Source organism: Callithrix jacchus, chromosome 6, assembly GCF_049354715.1.
Source record: "Callithrix jacchus isolate 240 chromosome 6, calJac240_pri, whole genome shotgun sequence".
In the NCBI taxonomy this organism is placed as follows: Eukaryota; Metazoa; Chordata; class Mammalia; order Primates; family Cebidae; genus Callithrix; species Callithrix jacchus.
This window is the reverse complement of record NC_133507.1, coordinates 16,153,581-16,178,193: the sequence shown is the minus strand read 5'-3', so window position 1 is coordinate 16,178,193 and position 24,613 is coordinate 16,153,581. Positions and strand designations below refer to the sequence as shown.

The following is a 24,613-nucleotide window of genomic DNA, read 5'->3' as shown; positions in this document are numbered from 1 at the left end:
CTAGTAAAATCTTGGTCAGCTCCTGTTTCTGAAAGCTGTTTTTTGAAGTTTGTGCAAATGCCGTATAAAGAACACCATCTTCTCTGCAGGAAAGGCATGGGTAGCATGGAGAAGCACCACTGCTAAGATTCTGTCTACTAAGAAGCATGGAGAATACCAGGGGCTAGCCACAGTTTAGAAGCCTTATTTTTTGAAACGGTCATTCTGTATATGATTTATGGATTGAAAATTTACTAGCAGAAAAAAATAAAGGGAGAGACAGGAGGGAAATCACATCTAATAATTGCTCCTATGGAGTACTTTTCTTTTTTAATTTAATCCTCCCCTAGCAAGGTTGGTATTATGATTCTTATTTTACAGATGATAAAATCGAAGCTCTGAAGTTTCCCACAGCTTGCCCATGTTTATGCAACGACCAAGTGTGAGGCTTATATTCACACTCTGATGCTGCTAACTGGAGGGTGGAATGGGTAGAACAGAGCAGCTATAACACTTGTTTTACTTACATTATCTCTCACATACTGTATGAACATTTTTTATTTGATAACAAAAGTGCTACAAGTCAGGATTTGCTTTTCCTGCTTGACAATAGGAAAATGTAATTCAGAGAGGCCACGTCACATTTCAGAGTGAGGATCCACGTCCAGGCACAGAAAATCCCATTACCCAGAAACCACCTCAATTCCAGGAAACTGGGCCAGCTGGTCACCCTACTCTTCATGGCTCCAAAGTCAACACACTTTCCACCATAATCGGGGCTTCAAAGGTAGATACACCATACCCATAGGCTGCATGGCCTCTATATTTAAAGTAGTAATATTATGACGGCTTCCAATTCCACTTTTGTAAAGAAACAAAACAATGACAGCACACACACACACACACACAAAATAGTTCTGTTCCCTCTCGTCTTCCTTCTCCTGCCACCATTGCCATCAGCAACCACGAAAGTCAGTGTTTTTGGTGTACTTGCTATGTACCATGTCTGGTACTCAGTGCTTCCAATGCAATGTCTTTTTCAGTTCTCTCCAACAGGCTTTTTAAAATTATTATTATGAACCCAGAGAAAATAGTATTTGTAGGGCACACTGGAGTAAAAGGACACTTATGGTCAGAGGCAGCCAGGCAAGAGCCCCAATTAACCCAGACCCCGGCTGTCTATTTGCAAGGCTAAAGTGCTCACTGTTTGGCTTACGTGTAACTAATGAATGGCACACTGGCTGAGCAGCTCTGTTCCATCTTACTTAAATCTTTATCTACCCCTATTTTCAAGATCGACAAACTTGGATTTAGGGAGGTTTGTCACAGTGCCACAACTAGTATATGTTAGAGCTGGTTTTGAGCCAGATTATTTGAAATGTTTCTCAGGAAATCTAGAAAGCAGTTATAAATTTTAAGGAAAAAAAAGTATATATAAAATATAAATTAGGTTCAGTGCTGCAACCCAGACGTAGTTACCAATAGAGAATAATACAAAAATGTAATGTATTATACATCAAGTATTATACATAACATAGAATAGTCATTAACTGTAATATTTATTATACATATAAGAATCATTATATATTGTATGTTACATGCATTATGTGTATTATAATATAAATTATAAATATATTACACATAAATATAAATGTATATATATAATAATGAGCATTTATATATTACTTTATAGGTAGCAGCATGGATATGAGTGCTTTTATCTATAAATTAATTCAATTTACCTTCATAACTACCCTCTGAGACAGTATTACTCCCATTTTACAGATTAGGAAGGGAAGGCATGGAGAGGTTTAGAAGTTTGCTTAAGTTCACATAACTAGTCAGTGCTAGAACCAGAATTTGGACAAGTCAGCTGCTTGTCTTAAACTACCACACCATCGTGGAATATAAGGCTCATATGAGGTCCATCTCCTGAGATTTCCAGGCTGAGAACACATTATTTCATATGGCATTAACTGTTTGATACTTCCTTTGAGAGTTTCAGTTTTGCCGAGCCACTTTTTAAGTAATTTCTCTAATTTTCCCCTCAGGTCATGTTTCCTCTGCTTATTCAGACTTTTGTGCCCTCTCAATCTGTTTAAGATAGATCTGGCCGAGTCAATCTAAGTGGTAGAGATATCCCAGTTTCCATCTTGACCTCATTGATCTATAATGTATCTATGTCCTAACCATCTGAGTCATAGAATCCCAAATGCATGATGATGTATTGTTCTTGGAGGAAGAGCTGGCTCCAGGTTTCTGGAACATGTCTTTGTTTTCTGGAGGCTTCCCACCCTTCTTTCCTTCCAGTCCCTAATCCCCAGCAAGCCTCCAATCAGTGGGACCAAAGTTGGAATATGCTGGGCCTTGAACACTGATGAATTCTTGGCAGGAAAAGGTCTCTGGGGAAAGAGCCCCTGAAATCAGCATAGACTTTACTAGTATTCTCTGGAGTTTGTGCTGTTACAGAGCGCTAAGTGCAGTGTTGTAAATTGTTTTGGTTTTCCCAGCTTCTACTAGGTCTGTCAAAAACTGATTAGGACTTAGCTGTAGTACGAGTAGACTTTGGGGGATTGCAACTGGGTAGTAAATGGTTGAGTGTGTTGTAGTTGGTTGTAGAAAGCCTGTCAATGCCTGTCCTGTGCATTTAGAGAAAAATTAGCATTTTATTTAAAAAAATACTTCTTACACATGAAAAATGCTGAGAATAGGCATTTCAGAGAACAGGGAGAAAATCAACAAGCATGTCCCACCAACCCCAAGGGGCTATGTTAGGTCCACATATCTTCAGAACAGCTAAAATCATTCCAAGCAATACCTAATCTCGTACACCCTGAGATACATTTCTAGCCCTCTTCCTATTGTGCGCGTGTCTACACCACAGAGTCCTACACATTCTAACCAGCTCCCTTGTTGGAAGGCTCAGCAGAGAGGGCTGGATGCTGAGTTCTCAGTACTGAGGAACTCTCATCTCACACCAAGTGGTAGTGTTGAGCAGTCAGTACAGTGGGCAGAGGAACAAGATTCTGGCAGAAAGTCTCGTGGCGTGCTGGAAGAATTCACAGAGGAGAGTCTTGCACCGCCCTTGTTCAGTTAAGTCACTATCTATGTGTCAACAGAAAACTTCAGCCTCTAGGGTCTATTTGTCTGATGCTACTTACAGACATATAATTCATTTTGAGCAATAGGGAAAAAAAAGAAGAAAAAACCTACTTTTCTCCTTTTTGAAAAAATAATGGATTGTTATAATTTGTCATTGGCCCATGGGTGAGACAGCTCTGCTCAGCTAACCAATTATCTCCTAGGGCCAGAAAAGACCACTTGAGTTCTTTGCAATTACTTTATCCAATATGCACTAGAAACTTGGCACTGGGAGTCCTTCAGCCTTTCCCATGGGACCCTGCTCACTCCCTGATGGCTCTGTCTGAACATCATCTCTCTCGTTGGCTGATCTAAACTTTTCCTACCTTAGCTTTGAGATCCTGACTTATATTCCACAGTTTCTGGCTGCTGATGCTTCTTTTCTTTGCAGATAATGAGTTTGGAAAACATTTCTTCCAAATAACCTTTGGTATTTAGACATTAAAATCTGCTAGGGCTTCCCTTATATGCAGACGTAAAAACTCAGGGCCGGCCGGGCACGGTGGCTCAAGCCTGTAATCCCAGCACTTTGGGAGGCCGAGGTGGGTGGATCACGAGGTCAAGAGATCGAGACCATCCTGGTCAACATAGTGAAACCCCATCTCTACCAAAAATACAAAAAATTAGCTGGGCATGGTGGCACGTGTCTGTAATCCCAGCTACTAAGGAGGCTGGGGCAGGAGAATTGCTTGAACCCAGGAGGCGGTGGTTGCGGTGAGCCGAGATTGCACCATTGCACTCCAGCCTGGGTAACAAGAGTGAAACTCTGCCTCGAAAAAAAAAAAAACAAAAAACTCAGGGCCTCACCCTCCACCTACATTTCCCATCCTTCATTATACCTTCCCCAGGAATAGTGATATAGCTATTTCTGTGCAGGAGGAAACAGTATGTCTGGGTTTTTGAGGTGTGTCTTGGGCCAGAGCCAAGAGAACTGGCATTGCTTGTCCTGCAGTTTAGGGTCACGCTAAATTGCAATCAGGACACATGCTTAGCATTCACATTTGGCTTTGCTTCCTTCTGTTTTGCATTTTTCCCGAGGCCAGATTTGTTGTTGTTATTATTTTTGATTTGGGTTTTTTTGTTATGTTTCTGGCTTCACCATTGGCTTGAAATGGAGAACCAGCTAAGGAGAAAACATGATGAATTAGAAATGCTTCAGAAAGTTCTGTATTAAATTCTGATTGTGTCATTAACCAGCTGTATGTTTAGGAACCCAAATTTCACAACAGTAAGTAATGCTACTCATCTGAAGTCTTTTCTAATGATAATTAACATGAGATATGTCCAAAGCTTGTCAGAGAACATGCACTTAACAGATGGAAGTCTCCTTCCCTCTTTCTCAGATTCATGAATGTTTAAACGAATTTCTGTTAAATTTATGGTGCTTGTTCCCACACCTTTAATATTTACTTTTAATGTTAAATACCATGGGGCTGGAGTTTGTCACTTCCCATGATCCCTCTGTCTTCTAGCCCATACTCGGGTTTCTTAGGGATTGGTTTTTTTCATGTCTCTTTCCCGAAATCTACTCACCAAACCATTAGATAACCGGCTTGTTATAAGCAAGTCCATACTATAATAAGCCAAGTAATTCTTTATCGTGAGGGTCTGACCTGTGAATTGTAGGATCTTCAGCAGCCTCTGTGGTCTCTACCCACTAGATGCCAGAAGCATCCTCCACCCTTGCCCCCAGTTGTGACAACCCAAAACGTTTCCAGACGTTGTCAAATGTCTCTTGCATACCATAGCCCTGGTTGAGGACCACTGCACTATATCCTTCCCAGTCCCTTTCCTTCAAGACCTTTAGGATGAATTTTGTCCTTACCAAGAAGCAACAGTGATATTGCCACATCATTTAGTAGATTCCAAATTGACATAAGATGAGGTAAAACTCAAGGGAGAGATGGAAATAATCTGACATGATTTAAATGGATCACCCATGAGATGCCAGGGTTAACTCCTACCTTTTTCTGAAAGGAGGCAGGGTAAATACTGATTGATATACATATCAGTGTTTGTATTAGTTTGTTTTCACACTGCTATAAAGAAATAACTAAGACTGTATAATTTTTAAAGGAAAGAGCTTCAGTTGGCTCACAGTTCCACATGGCTGAAGAGGCCTCAGGAAACTTACACTCATGGCAGAAGGGGAAGGGGAAGCAAGGACTTTCTTCACATGGCAGCAGGAGAGAGAAGAGCATGAGCAAGGGAAATGCCAGATGCTTATAAAACCATCAGATCTCATAAGAACTCACTCCTATCCCAAGAATAGCATGAGAGAAACCACCCACATGATCCAGTCACCTCCCTCTTTCAACACGTGGGGATTAGAATTCAAGATGAGATTTGGGTGAAGACACAGAGCCAAACCATATCACTGATCCACATGATGCTCCTTATGAAACAAATCTAAATTCCTCACCATACGATGGCTCCTCATTTGGATGGTGTTTCCTATGAGGTAAATACAAAAGAACCCTCACTTCCTTAGGGAAACTCTCTCTGATTTTGGAATAATGGTTAATAACGTCCAAATAATGGGTCAAACATATTTATTTGCTTCTTACATATCTTATGTCATGAAAAGCTTATAAGACTTAGTGTCTTATATCTTCTTTTTGTAGATAAAGAAATTGGAGCACAGAAAGGTTAAGGGACAATTGCAATTATAATAATTAGTGGATGACTGAGCCACAGTTTAAACCCACATCCGTCTGAACACAAATGCTTATAGTCCACGTTCATCTCACCTTTATGTTAAGTAGTTCCATGCACTGCTTTTAGAGCACAATATTGAGATTTCCTGTTTGTTTATATGTCCCACACATTACTGGACAGTGAGGTTAGAAGCAATGATATGCATATTTCCAGTTTCCTCTTAGATACAGAAACTGAATCTCTTGATTGTCTCTGTTTCTATGTGTTAAGTAAACATATTTAATATATTACATATTAAGTATATGTTGGACTAAAAATAAAGAGGGTGGAATGATATTACCACATTGAGTTCTCCAGCACTGCAACATGGTTCTACTCTGTGATTTTTGGAACAGATGCATGATGAAACTTGGAAATTTGTCCACTGGAAATGAATCAGGTAATAAATACGTGAGTCCCTTCCAAGTGCCAGGCTTTGTGCTAGGGACCGGGGTGACAGTGGTGAATCAGGTAGACATATTCCCTGCCATCATGAATACTACAATGCATCTACTGAAACTGAAAAAAAATGGAAACCTCATTAGAAAGCATCGGGCTCATTTGAGAATGGGAATAATAATCTAAAGTCTAAAAAAAAAATTCAAATTTGAGAGCTGGTGAGTCAAACCTGAAAAATAAAATGCTGCCTACTGTTTCTCTATATGGAATCATTCAGGGAGACTCATAAACTTAGTCTCCCTGTACGGCCACAAAAAGAACTCAGCAAACTTAAATCCCTAACCATCATCAAAAATGTTTTCAAGATTTATTCCCACCACCTAGGGAGCTGTTTAGTCTCCAAAGGATATAAAGTTTAATTCTTCCTAAGTATAATAGCATCCATAAGTCGTTGGCAGGGCTTGCTCATTTCTCATCTTTAGCATAAACTGACCAGATTCTGACTCCCATTTTCTTTCAGTCTCTGAGATCTCCAGGTTCCCTGGCAGCTCTCTCCAGAGGGCACATGTAATAACCACAGCAATGATCTTGTCTATTTTCTCATTCTTGCTTTTCTTCAGAGAATTCCAACTAGTTTAATCACAACTCCCCTGAAATCTTCATGTAAAATGTATCAGTAAAGACTAAATCTGTACTGTGCTGGAGAGATCTCCATGTTGAAGTTAAAAAAAAGAAAACCTAGATATAGTTATCTCTATGTTGAAGGTGAAACAAATCTAGATAGATAGTTATAAAGACAGACACAGATACAGATAGATATATGCCAAGAGAAGTTCTTGGGAATGTAGTACCTTCCATTATGAGACTTCACAGAAGTAGGTAATATCTCACAAAGGGAAATAAAGTGTGTTGTTAACATGAATGAGGATCAGGGTTCGTGGGCAGATAAAATATTAATAAGCTAGAAGTCCCTCATCATGAAGCAACATAGTAAGTAGCAGGCACAGAAGAGCAGGACATGAGGGAGTTCCTGAGGGGTTTTTAAGAAGGCTTTTATATATACATTGATGTAATCATCAACAGTTATAAGCTAAGGAAAATCATGCATATTCTCTTTTCTGCTTCTCCTCAACATTTGTCCAAGAAAGTGTTTTGCTCCCTGATAGAATTTAGAAGAGAAATGTAAAGAACTAAAGGAACCATGATGGTTGCTACTACAAGAAGGCAATGTTTGAAGCTGTAAGATGGTGAGTGTAAGGATTATTTTGAGGATGGATCCTAAAGAAGTGTTACACATAGAAGTTTGAGGGGTTTTTTTTGTCTGAAGTCAAAGATGTACTAAGAAGAGACACCTATTTCAAACTCAGTGACCTTTTGTTGGAGAAATTTGCTTTAAAAAAGTTTCCCAACACTAATCTTTAGTTGGTATTTCACTCATCTCACCCCTTAAAATGTCACCTGCTATATAACCTGACTCAGCAACTGCTGCTTCTGATAAGAAGTCATTGTCTTCAATCAGATAGCTCAGCTCTTCTTTTTGGGCCAGTATCCATTCCTTTATTCTGCATTTCTGCCTTTGCAAATAACCTTCTTTTCTTCAGGTAGAACATATTAAAGCAAATATTTTCAAACAGGATATACAGCATCCCAAAACTGTTCTGCAATGAACTTGCCAGGTGGTGGTTGCTTGCTAGCATATGGCTCATGCTTGAACTTAGCACCGCTTGCCAAATTCAGTTTTTAAATTATGTCTTACTTTTAAAAATCTCCTAAAAACATAAGAGGCCAGTTTTCTAAGACAAATTTGTAAACCAGTTATGCAAAGTGAGAAAGGTACTTGGAAATACGTAAGGGAAAGCATTGAACACTAAATAGACTTATGGAAAGAGGATTCCTAGGTTCCATATTTCTGATTTCCTTCTGTCCTAGACGCTTCTAAAAGAAATTCCGGGCTTTTTTCCCTCACTTGTCTTTTAAGATGTACCATTTGCAAGGATATAAAAAGGATGAAAAGACACAAATACGTCTGAATATCCTAATATGAATTAGTCAACTCAAACTTCTCTTTACATGGCATCAAACATTTTGTAGTTTTATATCATGCTTTCTGCAACCTACACCTTAAAAATATGTCCCAAAATCATATGTATAAATATGATGTGTTGGATAATTGTGAGGATCTATGACAAAAACAATAATATCCTATCAAATGATGCGTTTCTAATTATTTCATGGTGGTGCAGGTGTTTTTTGCTAAAGGGAAAGTAGCCATTAGATACATATTAGTAAACAAGCATGATATTGTCGGCTGCTGTATGATGAAAAATGAGAATAATGACAAGTAATGAAAAGCCACTTGATGCTCTCAAAAGGGACCTGCTATTTTGAAAAGCCCAGATTCCAGAGTGTATTAAGCTGCATTTTATACCTGGGTAATTATACGGATATTTTTCGGTTCTTCACTGGAACCTTAATTTTCCGATCTAAACACTGTCAGTTACATGGTAATTAATCTTTGAACTTTTTGATGACTTCAAGTATTATTAAGCAGTAACTTGCAGAACGATTTCATTACAAGGTAATGATTAGTTTTATGTGCAATTCCCTAGCAATTTTCAGCTAAGAATTTCAAAATGGCTTATGGAGTCAAATGAAGATGTTAGGGGAGGGTTCTTTTTTTTGTCCAAAGTCAACAAAAACATAGAAGTGAAATTTAAATTATTTATTCAATTTCCCCAACTTCCTAGAGCTGTCAGACACCCTAGTGCAAGAATTCTAGAGTTTACATAACTCCATTGCAATATCAGATGCCATTTTTTAAATAGGATGAGCTACTCTGAAAACAAGTGAGAAGGAGTGTTAAGAAATAAATGTGGAACAACCATGCATTAAGTATTCCAATGCAAAGAAGAGAATGTTGCCTCTTGGCACCTGCTTAGTCTGCATTCATCTCTTAACACCCACCCTATTCGCCCACACCTTGCAAGGGCAATTTCTCTGTGCTCATGCATTTTTCAAGAAATCAAGAAAAGAATTATTTAATACTAGAGAAAAAAACTGCCTGAAGATTTCTGCCCACAACACGTGGCCCTAGAGAATTACAGTTGCATTCAGATACAAACTAAAGGAACCAGAGAAAACTGCCATGCTAGAGATAGGACTCTGAATCTGGAAGCTGATTCCTACCTAGACACTGAGTGCTAACAAAATGCCCTGGTATTAAAGAAAGATATTTCCAAAAAGAAGACTCACCTCAGACAAATACATTTGTTGTTTTATTTAAATTTTCCCCAGAATGCCAAATGAAGGTTGCCCAAGCAAAGCAGCTTCTTCCCCAAATCCTCAAGTCAAAGTCTCCACATTCAGGAGGTTCACTTCCAGCAATAATAAACAGAAACAGACAACAACAACAGAAACTCCACCACCCACAATTGAGTATTTAATCTCCCGATTGTGGGTACTTCAGGCTCTCTAAAAATATGGGACTCTGGGCTTCTCAACCTAGCAGATCTAATTGCCAGTCCTGGGTATCCAGACATACTACACAGCATGTATGTGGTATTAACAGGACAAGTTACTTAGTTTGTCTGTCTCCCAGTTTCCAAGAGGAAAGTTAAAATAAATAATATTTATCAAACATAGTTGTTAAGAAAGTAAATTATGCCAGGTAAAGTGTCTAGTTCATTGCTATCACAGAGTAGTGGCTCATTCAATGGGTTACTAACCAATCTGAGCAACAAAGGAAAGCAGAGTCTTCTGAATTCAAATTTCTAAGAATGTCCAGGGATGGAGGGTACTCTTAACATAAACAGACACTTTAAACAATCCCATGTAATTAGTTTACATAATCCTTAAGATGCAGACAGTATAGACTGATTCACCTAACCCTATCCCAACACCTTTGCAGCATGTGTCCCAGCTCACTTAAAGCTGGAGAATTAAAGTCTAAATTTCCCAGACTCCTTAGCAGTCAGGGTTCCAGGGGTCATCTGACTGCTACCAAGCCACCTCTGTGGCTCAGGATTTTGAAGGAAAAGGTAAATGTGGTGGAATTGGTTGTTTTGTTGTGTTTTCCTGTACAAATTGCAATTGAAATTCTATTCCGTGGTTTGCAGTCTAATGGGTACCAAGGGACTACAGTGACAGTCCCTGGATTTCAATTGGAACATTTGTACCCAGTGGTTGGGCATTTCTCCTGGGCAGCACGCAAGCTTTAGCTGCAATGAACCTCTAAGACATTCTGTAACTAATTGCCCTTAATCAATCTCTTTCTATTAAACTAAAACCCTGACAGATACATTAGCAGCATGTCATTTGACAAAAAGGCCGTATCCAAAAAAAGAAGTAATTTTACCTCATATCAAATGTCTGATCTTATCCTAAGGCCTCCACCCCCACTGACTTCCTTCCCTTTGCAGGTTAGTCCAAGACCTTCCCTCTCTTTTGCTGATAAGTCACCTCCCCACCATCCCCGCCCCAGGCTTTAAATATGCTGCAAAACTCTTAACTTGAATGTCCTTGCCTCTTGAAATGCATTTGTACCTGTTTTGTTTTGTTTTTTTTCTGCATACACTCTGTCATTCTTCCATAGAAATATTTAAGCAGGGCCTCTTTGTCCTGACCTGTCTCAACTGTGATTATTAGCTGGAAGGATCACTCAGTAATCTGAGATGTTTGAGCTAAATGGAGGGATCAATGGGGAGAGAGCTAGCAGCAATTAGCAATTGCCTGGTGCATTCTTTTTATTTCTCAGGGTGAGAAAGTTGAGATGCCTGAAGGATAACAAGTTCTGGCTTAAGAAAGACAAACCAGGGAAGAGAAAGAAGAGAGGGTTCTGCTCCTTTTTTGAAATGACCATGCTTTTCCATCCTATTCTTAGAACATGAAGACACAGCCTGCTGTGGGCCACTTGTCACTGAGATGTAAAGTCACTGTCGTGCTGGACTAGCCCAGGGATAGTGAGAGCCAGTGTGTGTACCCACAAAATGTCAGCTAAACTGAGGTCTTCATGGTGTGGGGATGCAGTCTTTTGAGAATCACATATAAACTATCATGGAGTAAGAACTATACATGCCTGACACTGGGCAAGGTGCTACAAATATCCCATCCAATTCAATCTTCAAAGATCCTGCAAGGTCAGAATTCGAATGGGCACTTCACAGACGAGGAAACTCATATTAAGTGACTTTTCTGAGTGCACAGCCAGATGTATGTTACAATTTGAACTCAAGGTTGTCTCATGTTCAGAGTCCCTGTTCTGTACCACTGCACCACCTCTTAGAGTTGGCCCGGCAACCTCAGCCCAGGACAGTTCATTCTGGTTGATTCTGAGAAATAAACTTTGTAGTGAGAAAGCCCTTTCTTTCCAACTCAAAACAGGGCTTGAAACCATTTTTATATAAAGAGCCAAACAGTGTCACTTTGTGGACTACACAGTCTCTGATTAAAATAGTTAACTCTGCCTTGTAGAGCAAAAGCAGTTACAGACAATATGCAAATAGGTGGGTGTGGCTATGTTCCAATAACATTTTATTTACAAAAGCAGATGGAGGACTGGATTTCACCCTTGTGCCAGAGTTTGCGGACCATTGCTCTAAAACCAAACAGTCATTTCAGTGTTGCATGAGCTTCTAACTGGTATGAACCAGAATGACTGCAGAACTCTAAAGGCACAGGTAAATCTTGGGCCGTTATTAAGGATTCTTGTCACATCCTGGGTGTGACTTACATTTGGTCAGAAGTATTTTGGACTGTGGCATCCAAGAAGCAAGTGATACAATTTTTATCTTTGACCCTTGAACTTGTTTGAGGCCAAAGGATACATTGAGACCAACTACTTCAGGTTTCAGAGAGTTTACCTGTGTGCTTTTGAGGCTTAGGGACAATCCTTTATGACAGAAATGAAAGGACAGAGTGTATTATGTTCAAAGCCCAATAACGTTTACTTTTCTGACAGACCAGATGTCTACTCATCCAACTCATCTCTTCACTTTCCCCAGTGTGACGTGGAACAAATGAGGTCTTTGTATCAGAAAGAATGAGAAGAGAATGCTGGTACTAGCAGTTAATTTTTTATATGACCTTGAGAAAATCTCTCATTCATCTGGACCCAAGTTTATGCATTTGAGCATGGTGATAATAGTACCAATGGGTGTCTCATAGAGTAGATGTAAACCTTTACTTGGTTGATACATGTAAGAAGATTGCTGCATAGCCTAAGTGCCTGGCGTACACATGCTGGTTTCTTGACGCAGTGAAACTGAGGTGCCATGTCTCCAGGAAGCCAATCTGGTGCTTTCTTCTTGTGTGCCTTCTGGGCTATAAGATCAAGCAGAAACCAGCCAGATGTGGTGGCTCATACCTATTATCCTAGCACTTTAGGAGGCTGAGGCGGGTGGATCACCTGAGTTCAGGAGTTTGAGACCAGCCTGGCCAATGTGGTGAAACTCTCTCTACTAAAAAAAAAAGAAAAATACAAAAAATTAGCTGGGCATGGTCGTGGGCACCTGTAATCCCAGCTACTTGGGAGGCTGAGGCAGGAGAATTGCTTGAACCCAGGAGGTGGAGGTTGCGGTGAGCCAAGATCTCGCCACTGCACTCCAGCCTGGGTTAAAAAAAAAAATCAAGCAGAAAGCAAAGCGTTTACTCTCTCTGTCTCAAAAAAAAAAAAAAAAAAAAAAAAAAAAAGATAAGCAGAAAGCAAGGTGTTTACTAGTCAGATGCCTATACTGAGGAGCTAGATGAGGAAGGGCAGTGTCTCTCAGATAGGAGGGCTGAACTCCTGAACATCACACTGGATATAAGTCTCAAACAAGCAATTGCAGAGTCATGCTCCCAGCCCAGGTAACAGCAGCCTCCAGGAATGGTCCCAATGACATTATTTCAAGGACGAGCATTTCTGAGTGTTCCACAAAATTCCAGTCCCCCCCTTTATTCCCAGAAGGCTTTATAAAAGATTGGCTGTCAGATATAACAACAGGGCTCCACCCATCAGCCTCCGTCCAGGCAGCGATTTGTCTATCCCCATGTCTCCCTTTCACCATGCAGGGATCCAAGCATGAGCAGACAGTCAATGGAAATTGACGATCTGGCAATCAAAGCTGAGGATTCCAATTGCAGCCGAAGTGCCAGGGCTGGGCCTTATAGCCCTCAGAGCCATGGAGATTCAGTTTCAAATTTTGATAGCCATCCTTTTCAGCTGACCTTTGGCAGATGGCCCTGAGCCTGAAGCTGTTTAATTGATTATTACCCAGGGTGCGGGGTCTATTATTTTCCCCCTTTGGCAATTTTCTTGCTCTTGACAAGTGCTGGTCCCCCCAGGTGGCCTTCTAATTAGGAACTTCCTATGATGTGTTGACACAGTCCATCGTGTCCACTTTGGGACTTTCTCTACATAACTAGAAAAAATATGAAACTAGTTGTTTCATTGCTTGTATACAGCACTGTGCTTTTGACTAAAAGACTAATGTTACTTTCATCCAGCTACCTATGAAATAAGCAAAATATTTCTGCCATAAGGATAGTTATGAGGTATATATCTAAGGGCTATCCACTTTCAGAACACCACTGAACACGGGTTGGGGAAAAGTGCACCGATGTAGAAGTAGTAAACCTGAGACCCGCATGTTTTGGTCTTTCATTAAAGTAAAACACACATATTGTAAAATTCTCCATTTTAATCATTGTAAAGCACTGTGTACAATCAGTGGCTTTTATTGCATTCACAATGTTTTGCAATTATCCACCACAATCTAATTCTAGAACATCATTACCCTAAAGAGAAACCCTGTACCAATTAAGTGATTACTCCCCATTGCCTCTTTCTTCTAGCCCCTGGCAATCACTAATCTGCTTTCTGACTCTATGGATTTGCCTGTTTTGGCCATTTCATAAAAATAGAGTCATCCTATGTGTGACCTTTTCTGATTGGCTTCTTTCACTTAGCATAATGTTTTTGAGGTTCACCTGCGTTGTAGCATTTATCAGTACTTCATTCCTTTATGTTACTGAATAATATTCTGCTGTATAGATACACCACATTCTATTTATCCTTTCATCCGTTGATAGACATTTCAGTTGTTTTCACTATTTGGCTACTGCAAATAGTACTGTTAGGAATATTCTCGTATACGTTTTGTTTGGACATATGTTTTCCATTCGTTGGGGATATTCCCAGGTGTGGAATTGTTGTATCATGTGGCAATTTTATGTTTAACTGTTTGAAGAACTGCCAAACTTCTTTCCACATTGGATACACCATTTTACATTTGCACCGGCAATGTATTAACATTCTAATTTCTCCGTAACCTCACGAACGCTGGTTACTTTCCATGTTTTGTATTATGGTCATCTTAATGTGCATTCAGAGGTATTCTATGGTGATTTTAATTTGCATTTCTCTAATGACCAGTGATGGTGGCATCTTTTCATATACTTGTTGACCATTTATATACCTTCTTCAGAGAAATTCTATTTAAGATGTTTGTAATTTTTAATTGGGTTGTCTTTTTGTTGTTGAATTGCATATTCTAGATACTAGACTATTATCACACATATGATTTGCAAATATTTTCTTCCATTTTGTGGGTTGTGTTTTTACTTTCTTGATCGTTTCCTGTGATAAACAACAGTTTTTAATTTTGATCAAGTCCAAGTTATCTATTTTCTTCTTTTGTCACTTGTGCTTCTGATATCATATTTTAAAAACAATTATGAAATCTAAGGTCATGAAGATTTTTGCCTATGTTTTCTTCTAAGAGGCATATAGTTCTAGCTCTTCAGTCTGTGATTCATTTTGTGTTAAGTTTTGTAAATGGTGTGAGGTAGGGTCCAAATTCATTCTTTTGTAAGTTGTCTTGAACCATTTGTTGAAGACTGTTCTTTCCCTACTGAATGGTCTTGGAACTCTTGTCAAAAAACAACAGACCATAGACGTGTGGGTTAAAACTGTATTATCATTTCTAATTCACTGGTTCATATGTCTAGACTTATACCAATCTTCCCTAAATATTCTTTTGGTCAAGTTAATTTATTTTTGAGCCTCAGATTTCTCATATCTAAAGTGTGCATATTGGGAGGAAAAAGGCAGATGGATGGATGACAGTCTACAGTGCTTTACTAACTCCCATAGTAAATGTCCATTTTTATAAAGAATGGGAAATTCTATAAGCTGCTTTCTGTACCTTGAGGATGGCATTAAATTTGAAAATATTAAGTTTGGTTATTATCCTTTTTTTTTGTATTTTGGGCTCTGGTATACATGTGCACATCCTACCTCCTGCAGGATTGTTACATAGGTACGTGTATGCCATGGTGGTTTGCTGCCTCCATCCCCCCGACCCCCACCCCATGTTGCTTACATCATGCATTTTTCCTGGTGTAATCTCTCCCCATCCTCCCCGCCCCCACACTGTCCCTCCCCTCCCCTCTCCTCCACCCTGCAACCTGTGTTGTTCTCTTCCCTGTGCCCAAGTGTTCTCATTGTTCATCACCGGCCTACGAGTGAAAACATGCGGTATTTGGTTTTCTGTTCTTGTATTGGTTTGCTGAGAATGATGGTTTCTAGGTTCATCCATGTCTCTATAAAGGACATGAAGTTGTTGTTTTTTATGGCTGCATATTATTCCATGGTGTATAGTGCCACATTTTCCTTGTCCAGTCTATCATTGATGGGCATTTGGGTTGGATCCAGGTCTTGGCTATTGTAAACAGTGCCACAGCGAACATACATGTGCATGTGTCTTTATAATAGAATGACTTATAATCCTTTGGGCATATACTCAGTAATGGGATTGCTGGGTCAAATGGAATTTCTATTTCTAGATCCTTCAGGAATCACCACACTGTCTTCCATAATGGTTGAACTAATTTACACTCCCACAGTGTAAAAGTGTTCCCTTTTCTCCACATCCTCTCCAGCATCTGTTGTCACCAGATTTTTTAATGATCGCCATTCTAATGGTAAGAGATGTTCATATTTTTTTGCGTACTTTTGAATGGGTTTGTTATTTTCTTGTAAATCTGGGTTCACTTTAATGATTGTTTCTTTTGCTGTGCAGAAGCTCTTAAGTTTAATTAGATCCCATTTGTCTATTTTGGCTTTTATTGCCATTGCTTTTTGTGTTTTATTCATGAAGTCCTTCCTGTGCCTATTTCCTAGATGTTTTGCCTAGGTTTTCTTCTAGGGTTTTTATGATATTAGTTCTTATGTTTAAATCTGTAATCCATCTGGAGTTAATTTTTGTACAAGGTGTAATGAAGGGGTCCAATTTCAGCTTCCTGCGTATGGCTAGCCAGTTTTCCCAACACCATTTATTAAACAGGAAATCCTTTCCCCATTGCTTGTTTTTGTCCAGTGTGTCAAAGATCAGATGGTTGTAAATGTGTGGCATTATTTCTGAGGCCTCTGTTCTGTTCCATTGGTCTATATCTCTGTTTTGGTACCAGTACCATGATGTTTTGGTTACTGGAGACTTGTAGCATAGTTTGAAGTCAGGTAGCTGATGCCTCCAGCTTTGTTCTTTTTGCTTAGGATTGTCTTGGCTATGCGGGCTCTCTTTTGGTTTCATATGAAGTTTAAAGTTGTTTTTACAGTTCTGTGAAGAAGGTTAATGGTAGATTGATGGGGATAGCATTGAATCTATAAATTGCTTTGGGCAGTGTGGGCATGTTCACAATATTGATTCTTCCTAACCATGAACATGGAATGTTTTCTCATCTGTTTGTGTCCTCTCTTATTTCCTTGAGCAGTGGTTTGTAGTTCTCCTTGAAGAGATCTTTTACATCCTATGTTAGTTGTATTCCTAGTTTTTTATTCTCTTTGTAGCAATTATAAATAAGAATTTGCTCATGATTTGGCTCTCTGTTTGTCTGTTGTTGGTGTATAGGAATGCTTGTGATTTCTGCACACTGATTTTGTATCCTGAGACTTTGCTGAAGTTGTTTATCAGCTTAAGGAGATTTTGGGCTGAGATGATGGGTTCTTCTAAACATATGATCATGTCATCTGCAAATAGGGACAATTTGACTTCTTCTTTTTCTAATTGAATGCCTTTTATTTCTTTTTCTGGACTAATTATTCTGACTAGAACTTCCAATACTATATTGAATAGGAGTGGTGAGAGAGGGCATCCTTGTCTAGTGCCAGTTTTTAAAGGGAATGCTTCTAGTTTTTGCCCAGTTAGTATGATATTGGCTGTAGGTTTGTCATAAATAGCCTTTATTATTTTGAGATACATTCCATCAATGCCGAGTTTATTGAGAATTTTTGGCGTACAGGGCTGTTTAATTTTGTCAAAGGCCTTCTCTGATTCTATTGAGATAATCATGTGGTTTTTGTCTTGGTTCTGTTTATGTGGTGCATTATGTTTATAGATTTGCATGGGTTGAACCAGCCTTGCATCCCTGGGATAAAGCCTACTTGATTGTGTTGGATAAGCTTTTTGATGTGCTGTTGGATTTGGTTTGCCAGTATTTTATTGAAGATTTTTGCATCAATGTTCATCGTGGATATTGGCCTGAAGTTATCTTTTCTTGTTGAGTCTCTGCCGGGTTTTGGTATCATGGTGATACTGGTCTCATAGAAAGTGTTAGGAAGGATTCCCTCTTTTGTATTGTTTGGAATAGTCTCAACAAGAATGGTACCAGCTCTTCTTTGTATGTCTGGTAGAATTCAGCTGTGAATCTATCTGGACCTGGATTTTTTGGTTGGTAGGCTATTAATTGCTGCCTCAGCTTCAGAACTTGTTATCTATTTTTTTAAGTTATCAGGTGACCCAAAAGTGCTAATATCTATGTAGCTATAAAACATGTATATAATGGGACTGATTTGACAATGGAAGAGACAAATATCTATAATTTCTTGATAATATTACTGGGAGTCATGGAAATATAGCTTTGACTTCCCTAAACTTCTGTCATATTTTCTGGATTTTGTTAATTTTTTTCTCTTTTCTCTTTTTTTTAAATTAAAAAAATAGAGATAGGGTTTGGCCATTTTGCCCAGGCTGGTCCTGAACTCCTGGGCTCAAGCAATCCTCCCATCTTGGCCTCTCAAAATGCTGGGATTATAGGCATGAGCCACCACACCCAGCCCAGATTAAGTTTTAAAATAATTATTTTAAAGGTCCAGGCCGGGTACAGTGAAGTCTGGATGGGTAATGATTTCAAAGTCTATTTTTAATCACTTTATTCTTTCCAACAAATTTCTTCATAATATGAATCCAGATTTTTCACACAACTCATATAAAACTCCCAATAAAAGACTTACAGGCATGCTCAGTAACTTCCATGGTGAACAGACCATGTTCATTCCTTGCTTGGCATCTTCATTGTCTAGTATTTGGCATGATGCTTTCCACATACTCGACAATGAACAGGTTATATCAGAATTACTGGAGTATTCCTTGCTAATAAACAGATTAATGTAGAATCTACCCAGATTAAACCAAAGCAAAGTAAAGAACTCTGATCTAATGCTTAAGAGACAGCTGTACATAGTATATGGTGCTCAAAGTTAGGACAGGCCTACTTCAGAATAGCTGTGGGCCCTAGACTTAGATATAGAATCATACAATGTTAAGCTTATAAAATTAGATATGGGTTGGGGCTAGGAATTTTATTAGAAACTCTATAAAATAGGCTGGCACAGTGGTTCATGCCTGTAATCCCAGCACATTGGGAGGTTGAAGTGGGCAGATCACTTGAGGCCAGGAGTTCTAGACTAGCCTGGCCAACATGGCAAAACCCTGTCTCTACTAACAATACAAAAGGTAGCCAGGTGTGGTGGCACACACCTTTAATCCCAGCTACTTAGGGGGCTGAAGCATGAGAATTGCTTGAATCCAGGAAGCAGGGATTGTGGTAAGTCAAGATTACACCACTGTACTCCAGCCTGGATGACAGAGTGAGACTCTGTCTCAAAAAAAAAAAAAAAAAAATGAAACTACATAAAACAAGGAAAGATGAGTTCAGAATTCATCTGATACTATGGCAAAGATCAGAGGAAAAGATTCAATGACTGCTGTTTGGATTAAAGATTTAGATACCCAAGAAATTGAGGTATCCCAGAGATTTTCAATGACATTAGCTCGTTGAAAAGCAATGTGAAGGTAGGCAACATTTCTGTGTCTGTGTTCCAGTGACTTTAGTTCCCTAAGGAATACAGAGCTTGAAAAAGACCAAGGTCACGGTGGCCAGCTGTCCTGCCTAAGGATACAGGTGGGCATTTCCTGAGCACCTATGGGTGAGGTGTTTAGCATCAATTACTTCTTTTAATTCTGAAATGATCAGGCAAACAAAAGTGCATCCCTTACAGGCAAAAGTGGCAACTCATGGAGTTAGAATACTTATCCAAAGTCACACAAATAATAAATGGAAGGACTGAGATTCATATGTAATACTATCCACATTTGGTGTAGACCAGTCAGAAAGTTTAGTCTAAGTGTTATTGGGAACCTATCTTCAGACCTGAGTAGCTTACTAAAGTGACCAGGTCATCCACCTAATGGTAACTAACTGGGAGGATTCATCCACGGTGGCAGATCAAAGATGTGATCTCAGTCTAAAGTCTGGATTTTTCTATCTTTTCAAATATTCTCCATCTTCCAATGCTACATCTACTTGTTGATCATCTGACAGTTCTGAAAATTCTGACAAAGACTGATCTTTCTCCTTCCTATCATCTGCTACATGGATTATTTTTGTTATTTTGTCTGTAGATTTTGAAATTTACTATTCTCGTTTTAGTGTTTGGGACTGACTATAATTTCTTTTGTGTAATTGCCTCTTGGGGGTTATAGAAGCCATATGGTGTGTTGCAGGAGCTGCTACCACATGGAACTGTTATACACTTCCTAAATGCTTGTTGAACTAAATAGAAAAAATCGTGAATCTCTGTGACAGGAGAGACTTTTAAGAGGCAGCGGTCCTGACAGTGGACTGCTGACGTCCTAGATTTCATTACTTATCTCATGCTGCTACCCTATGAGTATTCCAATAGAAATAATTTCCCATTAAATGCACTAAAAATCATAGGAACCTTAAAATAAGAGACCAAATGGTCATCATCTATATCTCAGTGTTCTAGAGAAGAGATTCATGTTGCAAGTTTGCCACAAGGCACTAGCTTGCAGGTCCTATAGACATGTCTACCAAGCTCTGAGGAAGCTCAAATACCTATTAAGATACAGATGTGTGAGATGGGAGACAGAAAGTATTTTTTTAAAAAAGATACAGGGGTGTGTGTGTGTGTGTGTGTGTGCGCGTGCGCGTGCGCGCACGTGTGCATTTGAAGGACAAAAACTAACCCATAGCTTCTTTTCTATTTAGCTGGTAAAATTAATATGCCACATGAGTTCCTTCCCTCAGGTTGACAATGTTACCTGAATGCCTTGATGAAATGATATCTATAATGTCCTTTCTTCTGGAGAAACACAGTCCTTTCGTCACCTGAAGTTTCTTTCTGTGAGCTTTCTGATTAGAAAATGATTGTCGAGTGCAAAATGCAGCTCTATGTACCTTCTTCAGAACGTTTTTCAGATCCTGGCATAAGAAATATGTAATGAGAATGCATCATCATGTTACCAATAACAAGAACAAAACACTCTTATTTTATAATACTGCTGAACTTCAAGAAAACAGGTAAGAGAAAGTAGTGAAAATCAAGGATGATTTAAAAAACATAGGGGGTCTCTAAGTATCACAGACTGCTGAAACTTGCAGTGTTCAACCCATCCTCTGGAGTGAAGCATGATTGAAAGCCACTGAAATGGGCACTGTGGCAATCCAGGTTGGCAGGGGCTGGACTGCAGTTTTACTTAGACCCGGATCATTGGCCAGAAGGTATAATTTAAAGGCTCATTACTCACCTCCACCTTAGCTTTCCCAGATGATGGAATCAGGTCCATTTGTATTCAGCTGTTCGTCCCCCTCAATGGGATCATCTAAACTTCCATGAAATTTCCAGCAAAGAAAAGTTTAAACAACCTGGCAGCAACTACGAACGCTGAAGTATAAGTTGCAGTGATGGAAATTTGGCTGAAACTTGTCTCAGATGATCCCTGTCTCACCCTCTTAACTCCAGTTAATAATCCAAGTCTGCATTCTGCTACATTCACTTCGCTGGAGGGAAACATGTTCCATAGTGGTATGATCTGATATTCCTGGCCTAACAATGGAGCCTGTGGAAGTGTCAGGACTCCAGATTAGGAGCACAAGTATAGAGGCGATTGGGCTGAGCCCAGACATGATAAGGCACACAAGGTCCAGCGGCTTGCAGGACCTTGTTTCTGACTTTGTAATTAAATGCAGTAATAGATTTAGATGCAAAAGCTTTGACCTTACATGTGCTATTTCCTCTATCTAAAAGGTTCTCTAGCTTATTCTCCATCCTTCCAGATTTGGCACACAGTGATCGAATCCACAAAGCTTGCCTTTAACCTCAAACCCTACTGCCAGCCACCAGATCCCATTACTTATTTTTCTATGATTTGTGCTTATCTGTGAACACCAAATTTATGCCTGCCTTGGAGCCTTGCACTTGCTGGGTTTTTTTTGGGCGGGGGGCGGTCTAGGATATTCTCTTTCTGAATTTCATGTCTGATTCTTTCTCATCACATATAGCTCACTCAAATGTTTGTACCCAAGAGCAGACCACTCCCCAACACTTATGATGTTTATGGCAGTGATTTTGTATGTTTATTTACTAATTGCTTATGACCATCCCACACCTTTAAAATATATGCTCCAGGAGGTCTTGCTTCTCTTGGTCACTGCTGTATCCCTAGACCCCATACCAGATGTTCTCTAAGTATTTTACAAAGAAATCAATGGCTCCAATATTGTTCTGTACTTAGTGCTTTTAAAACTCTTACCACATTTTTTTGCAATGACTTCATTAGAGATGAGTCCTTCAACAAGGTCAAGTTCTGTGTCATCTTCCTGTGTATAATACTAGCAACTTACCATATGCCAGGCTGTGCAACAAGTTGCTAGTATGTGTTTACTAAGAATTTGCTAAATAACAACTGGGCTAGTATTCTTTACTTTATTCATAGTTTGCTCTGTGGCAATAGGTCTGCCCAAGCTCACAAGTAAAAGACCAAAGAAAGCACCTTAGTCCTTCCAAGGGTTGGCGTCTGTGAGCACTGTGCAGAACCACTGCCTCAGATTCCATCAGTTTCTAGAACCTGTTATTTTCTCTCCGGCCTTAGCAACTGGCCAGTGCCTCCTATCTCTTCATCCTTCTGCTTTATAAAAAGTTGATGCAAATTACTTTGTTCCCTTACTTGACCTTCTTATGTTCAAGAAGGTGGCTTTCATAAAGATGCATCACAATTTGATGGAATATATTTTCAATGCAATTAAGTTCCAAGAATTAGTGTTCAAAATATATAAAGACTCCTTGAAATCAACATTTAAAAAATTAAAAGTTTGGTGGGATCCATGATGGCCAGTTAGCCATAACTCCAGCACACACCCAGCGAGAGAGACGCAGAAAACCAGAGATCTCCTAGTTCCAACTGAGGTACCAGGTGTCAATTGGTCTGGTCCAATGGTGAGCAAAGCCCACTGAGGGCAGACCAAGGCAGGGAGGGGTGCTGCTTCACCCAGAAAGTGCATCTGACCGGCGAGTCAGAGGCTCCACCTCTGGCCTTCCAGTCCAGATATAGCGCTTCCCCCAAAGCCTCAGCAATACATAGAACGGAAGCTTCACCAGTCAAGCACCAGGAATTATAAGCATGGAGTTGAATAAGAGCCTGGAGACTGAGCTATCATCCCCTCCCCCTATCCAGAGAGAGGGGGAGCAGAAAGCAGGAGCAGCTGGGCAGGTCCCTACCCCACAACCAGAGAGAGGAAGCTGAAAGGGGGAGATAGCCAGGTGCGGCTTGGTGGGTCCCTACCCTCCCCCACAAACCCCAGAGGACTGAAGCTCTGACTCTAGTGGGTTGTGCAGCCATTGCCACAACCTGAGATGAACCCTGAGTGATCCAGCCCAGTGGAGGAAGGGCACAACCCACCACTAGAGGGGTGGGACTGGGCTACATGTTTTAACAAAAAACACAGGAAGCTACAAAGAACTAAAACAGATACACAATAAAAATACAAACAACCTCATTCAAAAGTGGGTGAAGGATATGAACAGACACTTTTCAAAAGAGGACATATATGAGGCCAACAAAAGTGAAAAAATGCTCGTCATCACTGATCATTAGAGAAATGCAAATCAAAACCACACTGAGATATCATCTGATGCCACTTAGAATGGCAATCATTAAAAAATCTGGAGACAACAGATGCTGGAGAAGATGTGGAGAAATAGGAACACTCTTACACAGCTGGTAGAAATGTAAATTAGTTCAGCCATTGTGGAAGAGAGTGTTGTGTTTTCTCAAGGATCTAGAAATAATAGAAATTCCATTTGACCCAGCAATTCCATTACTGGGCATATACCCAAAGAACTATAAATTATTCTACTGTAAAGACACATGCACACGTATGTTCATTGCAGCACTGTGTACAATAGCAAAGACCTGGAACCAACCCAAATGCCCATCAATGATAGACTGGACAAAGATTATGTGCTATATATACACCGTGGAATACTATGCAGCCATAAAAAACAATGAGTTCTTGTCCTTGGTAGGGACTTGATTGAATCTGGAAACCATCATTCTTAGCAAAGTGGCACAAGAACAGAAAGCCAAACACCACATATTCTCACTCATAGGTGGGTGCTGAATGAGAACATGTGGACTCAGGGACAGGAGCATCACACACTGGGGACAGTTGGGGGGTGTAGGGGAGAGACAGTGGGGGTTGGGGAGGGAGGGGAGGGTGGGGAGGGATAATGTGGGGAAATGCCAGATATAGTATGCACCTAAAGTAAAATAAATAAATTTTTAAAATAATTAAAAAAATTAAAAGTTCAGAGAAGAAAAAATAGATATAAATATTGATAAAAATTATTGGAATAAGAAACCTAAGTGACCACAACCTCAGTAGTAATTGAGAAAATGCAGATTATCCATATGACCCAGCAATCCCTCTGCTGGATATCCCCAAAGATATGCATGAAAGACATGTAATCAGAACCTCATAAACATATCTTTGCTTTTACATTCATTGTAGACTATTCATAATAGGCAAAATACAGAAACAACTGAAGTGTCCATAAACATACATATATAATATACAAACGATATTGTCCAGCATAAAAAAGAAGATCCTGACACGAATAAATCTGGAAGACAGTATACTAAGGGAAATAAGCTAGACCCAGGTCAAAGTACTGCATAATCTCAATTATATGTGGAATCTAAAGAAAAAGTTGAATACCTGGAAATAGAGAGTACAACAGTGATTACCAGGATTGGGGATGGGAGGAAAATGAAGGGAT

At 39.6% G+C, this 24,613-nt stretch overlaps 1 protein-coding gene and 1 long non-coding RNA gene across 2 annotated transcripts in view; one reads left to right on the top strand and one right to left on the bottom strand.

Moving 5' to 3' along the window:
* AGBL1 (AGBL carboxypeptidase 1) overlaps nt 1–24,613 on the bottom strand; it is a 798,761-nt gene that overhangs the window by 109,276 nt on the left and 664,872 nt on the right. The window lies entirely within an intron of this gene.
* LOC128932496 (uncharacterized) overlaps nt 1–24,613 on the top strand; it is a 127,237-nt gene that overhangs the window by 77,892 nt on the left and 24,732 nt on the right. The gene's annotated exons all lie outside the window — the stretch shown is intronic.